We start from the raw sequence: 10,386 nt of genomic DNA on the forward strand, positions 1-10,386 counted from the left end.
AGTCCGCGCCGAGACCCGGGAGCTGCGGCGGCGGCGGCGGCGGAAGCAACGCAGCAGCAACAAGTCCTCCAAGCGGCTGCCGGGGCTGGGCCGGCGCTCTCACGGCAGCCGGAGCTCCGCGGGCCCGGGCTGCGTGCGGTCAACACAAGGCGGCGGCGGCGGCATGTGGCCTCTTCCCCCCATTCATAAATCCAGCGCAGGGCACGGATGGCGGGCGGGGCGGAGCGGAACGCGGCGTTCGGGCGGGCGGGTGCTGCGCAGAGCGAGGCGGCACAAGGAAAACAAGCGCGCCCGCAGGAGCGAGCCTCTGGTCCTGCGTCCGCGGCTCGACAGCGGCGGGGAGCTGCGCTGCGCTGGGCGCTGCGCTGCGGGGGCCGTGCCGGGGCGGGGGGCCTCGGACGGGGCGTCCTGCGCGGCGCCGAGCTTGGGGGCGGGGCAGCTCCCGGGAGCAGGGCTCTGGGCACTGCGAAGGAGTCTCCCGGGCGGTGGCCGAGTGGCCAAGGACACCTGCAGGCTTCCTGGGCTGCGACAAGCGGGAGCCTCAGCGCAGCGCCCCGGCGCCTGGCTCCTGCGATCTGGCGGGGCTGAGAGCCACGCCATCCACGCGTCTACCCATCTCCGGGAGGGGCGCTGGCCTTGGCCCGCAGCAGGGGGCGGGCGAGAGGTGGCCTAGGGTCGGGGGTTGCCTCCACGCCGGTGGGCTGCGGCTCTGGGCGCTCTCCGTCTCCCTCCGCCGTTGGTAGCGGACGCCGCTCTCTGCTGGCGCCTTTTCCTCCCGGCGCCGCCTCGCCCGGGTGCGCCCTCCGCGGAGCGGAGTGGGCGGGGCGTGGCGTGGGGCCGACTCGGCTCGCTGCAGGGCCCCGGCGGCCGAGCTCTGCCTTCCTCCGCGGAGCCGAGCGGAGCCAAGCTAAGCCAGGCGCGTAACCCCCTCGCCGCCTGCACGCCTTGCGCGCCTCCGCCGCCGTCCCCTCCCGCCCCCTTCGGCCCGGCTCCCCGCCTCCCCCGAGCCCAGAGCTCCTCCCACTGCAGTCCGGCTGCCACCTAAGCGCTCTCGACCCCTGACCTCTGACCTGCTCCCGCCCCTTCTGGCAGCTCCTGTTGCCTCGTCCCCACCAAGCTGATCGCTTTGTTGCCGGTTAATTGTGGCTGACTGGAGGCCGGGGAAGAAAGAGCGGAGAGACAGTGTCGCTAGGAGGAGGCTGCCCCCTCCTCCCCCAGACACTGTGTTAGGGCCTCCTGACGACTCCGCCCCCAACTGGGCCCAAGATCCCCGTGGTCTCTATGCTTGCGGCCTCTGTCACAGTCACCGAAGCCCCCGCGGTGGAATAAGGGACCCGGCGGCCTTGGGCAGAGAAGCATCTCCTGGTTTAGGCGGGCGGAAGGAAACCGTAGCCTTGGCGCTGTTATGGGTGTGGGGCAGGTTGCCCTGAAAGATCATTAGGTTAAAGCCGTGCCTTATTAGGGAGCCACGGCTTAATAGGCTTAATAGGTTGCTATTAGGGAGCAACCTCCTGGTTCTACTGTTTCACTCACTGCAAGCTGACTTTGCCCTTTTCTTGTCTCATCTCCCCTCTCTGACCCTGAGCTCTTCCAGTCCGGACTGCTTTTTCACCTTAATAGCTCCCACAGTGCCTGCCTCTGAGAACCTGTTTGCTAAGTGATTGAGAAGCTGCTGTACCCAAAACATTAGGCACTAGCCCGACTTCATTGGCCTCATCCCAAGAGCAATGTCCAGATTCATTTTTTTAATTTGTTTTTAAGTCCAGACCTCTTCCACATCTTTAAATTAATCCTCTTTGTTTTTAATTAAAAACAAATTTTTTTTTTTACAGTTTCAGGCAAGCCTCCATGTCTGTCCAGATCACCGTAAGAAGGATTTTAAAGCAGAAATGCAAGGTGATTAACACACCTTCCCTGGACACCTGTGCATCATCTGTTTTCCAGATCAGGCAGTACCTGGCTATATTGGGAGAAACAAGACAGGGGCTTGGGGGTGCTCTGAGGAGAAGTTAGAATAGAAGCCCAGTACAAATATGGGGAATTCTTATAAGCAAAATCTTGTCATTAGTGAAGTCAGAAAACCAAAATAATGATGATGATCTGTGATCTGTACTAACATGCAGAAGAGGTAAATAGCGTCCTGACCTGTAGTCAGAAACGCTCATTCGCTGGTACCCATTTTGTGTCCAGTCTCCCTACCCCTTGGGCCTGATGTCTGCATTTCAGAGTTTAGCTGGCTTTGAGTTTGCTGCAGTAGAAAACAGATCTCCCACTTGTGACTGGGAAGAGAAGACCCAGGACTGGCCAGAAGCTGGAGTGAGGAAGGAAGAACCACAGCACGGTTATTAAAGAATTGACTGTAATGAATAGCTTTAAAGCCCCATCTGGTTGTGTCCTGGCACACTCCCTTGGGGTCTCTCCCCCACTTTCCATTCTTCAGGCTGGCTGAACTCAGTCATTCCAAGAAAAGGGAGAGGTTGGTGGGGGTGGGTGGGAGAAGTGAAAAATACCATCCCAGCATCCCACTCCTAAGTCATTTGTTCATTCAGTAAATATTTCTTGAGTACCTACTATGTGCCAGAAGCTGTTCCAGGCCCTGAAAATCAACAAACAAAACAGAGCCCCTCCAACCTTGCCCTGGTAAATCTCTACCCTCTTGGTGCTTTCACTCTGTGCTGTTTGTAGATGGTGAGAAGCCTGTGGGGAGATAAGTGGAGGGAGAAAACTGCCAGAGAAAAAGGAGGCCTGATCAGGAGGTCAGAAAGCTGGGGTCAGAGTAGGGGAACCCAGGAAGAGTCACTGAAAACAGAGGGCCCAGCCTGGGAGAGGCAGCGGGGTGAAAGTGCACTGGGTGGGAGGCCCCTGACTCAGCACACTGCCCGGCTCCTGGAGAAGGGAACTCAGCCAGGCCAGAGGCCTCCAGAGAAGACCTCACCACTTGCTGAAGGTTTTATCCTAGAGCTCTGGGCTAACCTGTTACCTGGGCCTCTGTGGAATTTTCTGGAGGATTCAGCATGCCGCAGCTGGCCTCATAGGGCTTGTCTCCATCAATTCTGTATGTATGAGGTCCTGCTATTTCCGAAAAGCTCAGAACCCAGGAAGGAGAGAGCCCCCCCCCGCCCCCCGCACCAGACTGCCATGTGACAACCTACTGTGGATGGGTGGGTGCTGCCCCCTGGTGGTGCTAGGAGACCCTGCTCCAGACCTCACCGGGCTGCCGTCTTGGGAGAAAATGGGGCTGATAGGCTTCCGGTCAATTCCAGGACCTCAGGTATCTTTCCCATCTGGGACTTGGCCTGATCTCTCCCTTTTCCTTTCCTTCGAGATCTTGATGACCAACAGGCTTAAGCAAGACCACGAAGCAGTCACAGCTGGAAATTCCGAATTCCACAAACTTCTCTCCCTTTTCTCCACTTTCCTCCTCTGGATGCCCAGGTTTCTTCCAGCTGTCTGGAAAGAACATCCATCTGGGAGCCAGTTCATGCTGAAGTGTCAGTCACAGTGGGTTGTCCTCAACGGGAATAAAGGTATAGCAAAGAAAAGGAAGAGAGCAATGTTTGATCCCAGAGTGGAACGGATGGGGGCTCTGTCCAGCACCTGTAGCCTTTCTAGAGCCCCCTCATATGAGGCCCTCGCTCTCTGAGAGCTGAGGCTGATCTGGCCAGTGGGAGGCTTGAGAGCCTGACGTCAAAGCCATTTACCCTTCCTGTTTGCCCACTGGGAGCTTGGTGTGGGGCTCAGCCACTTTGAGGTGACAGAAGCTAGCCAATTTCCTCTCCATTTTTCTTCTGTGGACTCTGCTTGTTTTGAGGGGCTCCAGGCCTAGGAGCAGGCCCAAAGGCTGCCCAGGCAAAGTCCTAGCCATTGATACTCACACCTCCCCCTTTTGGTATTCCAGCTCCTGCCAAGAACCAAACCCTCTTCCCTCAGGTCCGGGTCAAGGAGCCAGCATCCTTTCCCAGCCTTCCCTGCTTCCCAGACTGGTTAATTGAATTGCTTTATCAGTCATCATCTTTGGGGCAGAGGGTGATAGAGCTTTTCCCCTCATGGAGAGAGAGCAGGGAGGGTGAGAGGAGGCTGAAACCTCCCATGTGCTTATCACTTCACTTTATCCTGCCTCCCACCCCCACCCCGAGGCAGCCTGTGGAGACTTGCAGTCTCCAAATCAAATGCTGAGAGCCTTCCCATGAGGGGTCTGGGAAGAACCCAGACACAGAGGACAGCCCACGGGGCCTTGCAGAGCTCAGCTAGAAGGGCTCGGCACAAGGGACGAAGGTAGGGCTGAGTTGCTGTGAAAATCCTCGTGAAGGTGTATTTGGGGCTCTTGGGGAACACCAGAGATGGACTTTGATGGCCCAACTCTTAAAGGGAAATGACCAGAAGGGTACAGGCTACAAGCTCAGGACTGGCCAGGACTCAGAGCCCCATAAACCATGGACTTGGAGTCAAAGGGCTAGAAGGGACCTGACTGTCAGCTCACAAGCACATTCTCCTTGACAGATTCCAGCCCTGTGGAGCCGCAGTGAGTGCTGGGAGACTGAGCTGGGCCTGGGCTTGGGCCAAGGGTCAAGAAGGATATTGGGCCCACATGGCCTCTGAATGTAGCACAGTGTTCATGGGATCACAGGATCAGGGCAGCTAAGGGGACTCCCAGAGCCCTCCTGGCTCAAGGCTGCTGAGATAGAGACCCAGGCCAGGTGCAGAGAGTGAGAGCACGCGTGCACACACGGTAGCTCAGGGCCCAGCTGGCAAGACTCCTTGACACTCAGTGCTTCTCCATCTAGAAGAGTACAGCTTCCTCCCACCTGGGCTAAATTCCAGCAAAACTGGCTTATTCCATTAGAGTGGTTAATTAGTCCTGATGGGTCCGGTCTCCTCCAGCGGTGTCCCAGGGAAAGGAAAGCAGTTGTCTGGAGAGGGAGACCAAAGTCTGGCTCCTCTTGGATACTCACGAAGCCCAGGGATTCTTCCCTGCTTGGGTCAGCCCTGGGAAGAACAGACAGAGCCAGAAGCCAGCCAGCTCCGACCCAGGGAGCCCCAGGGTGGAGCTCTGCTCTACAGCTGGCACCGTGGCTCGCTTGGAGTAATCCTAATAATGGTTGGGTGGTTGTTGAGCGACACACATGGTCTTCTCCCCATTTCCCAGGGTTTCTTCCCATGTAAGTAAACGCAGCAGTGTGCCTGGCTCCGGTGAGTGTGACAGTGACAGGACGTGCCAAGTCAGATTATTACTGCTTCTACAAGGCAGTAAAAGTACGAGGCAAGAGATCCCTGCCTGACCTTCTTTGTATATTCCCAGTGCTTAGCACAGTCCTAGGCACTCAGAACACTTGGTTTATACTTGATGCATGGAATTAATGAGGCAGTGGGGTGAGGGTGGGATGAGGGTGGGAGAAGGTGGGAGCCCTCCCTATCAGCATCTTGCTCTACTGGAGGGTGCGCTGGATTGGGAGAAACCCAGTCTTTGACCCCAATTTTGCCCCCGCTTGGTTGACGCTCAGATCGCTTCCAGCCCTTTGACTCCAACGCCGTGGTGTATGAGGCTCTGAGTTTCCCATCTCTGGGCCGGTTTCTCCAACTATTCTGCGAGGAGGCTGGGCCAGATATGCACTAAGGTTTATATTCCGGTTACTGTCGCTATGAAACAAGTTACCCGAACTTCGTGGTATAAATCCAACAAGTGCTGTATTTTGCTCATGATTTTATGGGTCAGAAGTTAGGAAGGGCTGTCAGACGGTCCTTGCTTAGAGTTCTTCACGCAGCTGCAGGCAGATGTCAGCCGGGGCTGCAGACGTCTGAAGCTCAGCTGGGCTGAATGTTCACCGTGGTGTGTGCATGTGGCTGGCAGTTAACGCTGGCTGCTGGCTGGGAGCTTGGCTGAAGCTGTCAGTGGTACACCTGCAAACACTCGGCCTCTCTGGCACAGGCTAGTCTCAGGGTAGTTGTACTTCTTAGATGGTGGCTGGGTTTCCCCAGAACTCCCAACGGAAGTGGCATGACCAATTCTAATCTAGCCTCAGAAGTCACATAGCATTATTTCTGCCATACTCTGTTGGTCAAAGGAAGGTTTTGCTCACCCAGATTCCAGGGGAGGAGCATGGACTCCATTCCCTTGAAGTGTTAAAGAATTTGAGGCCTTTTTTAAAAATGCCTCCGTATCCCTATGGTCTGTAGAATCCTTCTCCTCTAGCCCAAGGCCCTGTGGCTGGAGCTGGCTCAATCTGTGTAGCTGTTTATGGCTGTTTGTTGGGGGGAGCATGATGGTGTGAGGGATTGGGGAGACACCCACACTTCTGATACTCCCTTTCCTTAAAACAGTGCCTTCTCTCCCCTCCTTCCTTGGCTTCTTTGCATTTTAGGCTTTCAAACTAGCTCTGGGAGAATGACTCACTGCAAGGGTGATGGGGCCCCCAGAATGAAGCAGGCCCCATGGACTTACTCCAGTTGCAAGAAGGAAGGAAACTAATATTTAATGAGCACCTATTATATTCCAGTTTGGAAAGAATTCTATACTGGATTCCAGTAGGTTTTCCAGAAAGAGTTCATTTTTTCCTCCCAACATCTCTGCAAGGAAGCGTTGTTATTGTCATTCTCCCTATAGAAAGTGGAGGTTCAGAGGGTTCAGGGACTTGCCCCAGGTCATAGGGTTGGTGATAGAGTCATGATTCAAACCTACTTCATGCTACCTGCCCCGGGCAAGCATGCGTCAAAAGAAGTTGTCTCCGGGGCTTCCCTGGTGGCGCAGTGGTTGAGAGTCCACCTGCCGATGCAGGGGACACGGGTTCGTGCCCTGGTCCGGGAAGATCCCACATGCCGCGGAGCGGCTGGGCCCGTGAGCCATGGCCGCTGAGCCTGCGCGTCCGGAGCCTGTGCTCCGCAACGGGAGAGGCCACAACAGAGAGAGGCCCGCGTACCGCAAAAAAAAAAAAAAAAAGAAAAAAAAGTTGTCTCCCATGCCCCCCTCACGCCCTCCTCTTCCTCCCTGTCTGCTCTCTATACCCAGGGCCCAAGCTCAGCCGTTCACTTCCCCATCAGAACTTAGCTGTTTGTGCCCCACTCAGGCACCAGTGACTGAAGATCTCTGGCACCCTGGAATAGGCCTGTTTCGTGGGCAGCCACAAATTCTTTGGCCCCTTTCCCATCAACAAGCGGGATCTGTATGTCCTCCCATTAACTCTGGCCAGATGCTGTGACCCACAGAATATGGCAGAAGTGTCACTATGCCATTTTCCAGGCCCAGGCCTTAAGAAATTGACAGCTTCCATCTCCCATCTCTTGAATCGATCTCTCTGGGCACCTTGAGCCATCACAGACAAGTCTGGCCACCCAGAGATGAACTGTGCTGTGGAATCCAGTTGTAGATGCTCGTCTGGGGACAGTCTGAGCCCAGGCTGCCAGCTGTTCTCACTGAGGTGCCAGCCATTTGAATGAATGTGAGCGAGGCTGCCTTGGACCCTCCAGACCAGCTCATCTGCCGGTTGAATACCACTGAGTGACCTCAGCTGCCACTAGAAGAGCCACTCAGACAAGCCATACCTGAATTCCTCACCCCCAAAATCATGAGATATAATAGAACGGTTGTTTCAGGCCACTAAGCTTTGGAGTAACTTGATACACAGGAACATGCATTATCTCATTCAATCCATTCGTTATACCTGTCTTACAGACTAGGAAATTTAAGTTCAGAGGGGTTAAATAACTTGCCCTAGGTCTTTCAGGAAGCAGGAAGCCTAGCTGGCATTTGAACTTGAACTTGCGAAGTCTGACTCCATAACTCCCTCAAACCCAAGCATTTGTGATATCGCTTTTTAGTGGATCTATGTGTCCCTCCTGGCAGGAGCACTGGCATTTCAACCCAAAACATTACTGTAAACAAATAATTGAATTAATTTTCAAGGAGTGATATTTTTAGCACCAAGACATTCCCTGTTTAAGAGATATATGGGGAGATTTGAAGATGGGGGGGCGGGGGAGGAGGGGTTCCCTTCCCCAAACTCAGGACAGTGAGCGCTGCTGATTTATTTATCTTTGTGTATCCATAGCTGACACAGAGCTTGTTCATGGTGGATACTTAATAAATGTTTGTTCAAGAATAAATTAGCCCACAAAAGAATAAGTGATGGAGTTGGACTAGATGGGTAAGTGGACCAAGACCTGGAGAGAAAGGTTTTCCTGCCATCTGGTGGCTATTCCTGGAACAACACTTTCTTCTCTGTGGCAGGAGAAGGAAATGGAACGTTCCTTGGGGGACTTTGGCGGTGTCAGGTATCAGGTAGCATCATTCTAGACTGGAGTAGAGTGCCTTGTGGTGGGGCCTCCCCCAGGATCCATACTTCTTGTCTCTTCCAGTGTCTGTGCTCCTTGAGGGTAAGCAAAGAAGTAGTGCTTCCCTACCCCCAGGTCATTCTGTTCTCCAGAGCTAAGCATTCAGTAGGTGCTCAATAAATACTTGAGACTGAAATTTGTGAAAATAGGCAATGAACAGTCTCATATTTCACCTTTACCTTCTACTGAAGTTTGCAAAAAAGATAGCTACCTTGAAGCGAGGGGCCGTTCTCCCAGAACTTAAGTGGCCTGCTCCTGGCAAACCCTCAAGTCCCCGGCCATCCCCCACCTCAGTCTCAGGCCTCTGGACACTGGCGTCTTCCCACACTCAGCCCCTCCCACCTCCCCCCTTGCAGAACTGACAGGCCTAGATGGCTGTCTTCCTGGCAGTAAGGCAGGGTCGGAATTTTCCCTACGAGGTCCCGTACACGGACACAAAACACCATCCTCACATCAGACGAAGCCTCATTTGCCTCATCTGGAAAAACGTGGACAACAGCATATCTCCCTCAGAGAGCTGTTGCTCTGTGACCACACGAGCTTAGATGTGTGAAGTACTTGGAATCCGTAAGGCTTCCTACCAGTGTATGCGGTTACCTGTCCTGGACAATTCCTAGAAAAATAAACACATGCCCCTCTTCATCCTACTCAGCCAGACAGCCAGACAGCCAGGCAGCCCTCAAAGTCCCACAGCGGTCCTCACCAACCCATCCCATCCAGGCTTTCAACCCAAAGCTGCCCTCGGGATCCACGGCCTCTCCCATCCCCTCTCCCTGATCCCAGAGCAGGTCAGAAAGGCAAGAGGGGTTTGGTAAGAACAGACACTTTATTGTACACCATGGGGGGTGTAGAGAGGAAGGAGGGGCTCCAGGGGTGACAAAGCCTCATCCCCTCCCCTGGGCTGAGTGGTCTGGACCCAGGGCTCTGACCAGCATGGGGCACGTGGACTAGAATTTTTCTGAACTTGCGCCAGAACCGAAAGTGACACCTGGCATGTGTGCATAGGATGAGAAGGGACGCTGGGCCCTTCTCCCCCATCCCCAGTCATTAGGCTCTGGTGAAGGGGCAGCAGGCCCCGCCCCCCAGTTTGGGGGCCTGGTGGGCGCTCAGGGAGTCGGGTGCGTCCCAACATGTACTCCAGTGGGAGGGGGGAGGTGCAGCTGTGAAGAAGCTAGAGGGCAGCCCCCTCCCCGTACTAGTGCAGGCCTGCGTGGGCCTGGGACCACACAGCTTCTGGCCCCCAGCCTCACGGCCCGTAGGCTGAGTCAGGAGGGCCTCTCCTAGCACTAGTCCCCACGGACTTTTTGCTCGAGGGCAAAAGCCCACCTGGCTGACACCAACCTCTGTGCCCAGCCGTCCACCCATCTGGGCCTCAGGCTTCACATCGCCTCAGTGGGGTGGGCTCCCTGGGCAAGAAGCTGGTGGCTGGGGCTGGAGGGCGGGCAGAGGCAGGACCAGCCACCAGGGGCTCTTTCAGGTACACCCCTGGCCTGCCCCGCTCTGCCCCGGAGTCTGCTCTGTCCCCTGTGGGCACTGCATGGACAGCACCGAAGTCAGTGGGGTGGGGACCCTGTGCTGGAACATAGGGCCTGCCCCTCTCTGGCCACGTCCTGCTCCTCCAGGGAATCTGGGGCTAGATCTCCCTCCGTCAGATGCCCTACCTGCTCTTGACCCCATCGGCCCCGTCCACTCCCAGCTCCCCTGAGGAGTGAGCAGAGGTGTGTGTGTGTCAGAAGCACAGGGGAGGGGCGGCTGTTCCCCCTGAACACTGTCAGGGATGTCTCAAGGACAAACACAGGACAGAGGCGCGGTGAGATGATGCCCTCTTGGGGTCTCACCATCTTAAGGAACCCAGCACTTTCCCCGGAGCTGAAGACATTGTGTCTCCAGTGGGCACAGCGAGAAAATAAAATAAATGTGGGGACTTCCCCCACTCCCCTAAGATGCCTCATTCTCTGTTTCTGGCAAGCCCAATGGGGGGAAGGCAGCGAGTCACCAGTGAGAGGCATGTGCCTTTCCCAGGACGCGGGTTTCCCACGGAACCCTGCCCTGAGGCCTCGC

Source organism: Grampus griseus (assembly GCF_964374135.1).
Source record: "Grampus griseus genome assembly, chromosome: 1".
In the NCBI taxonomy this organism is placed as follows: Eukaryota; Metazoa; Chordata; class Mammalia; order Artiodactyla; family Delphinidae; genus Grampus; species Grampus griseus.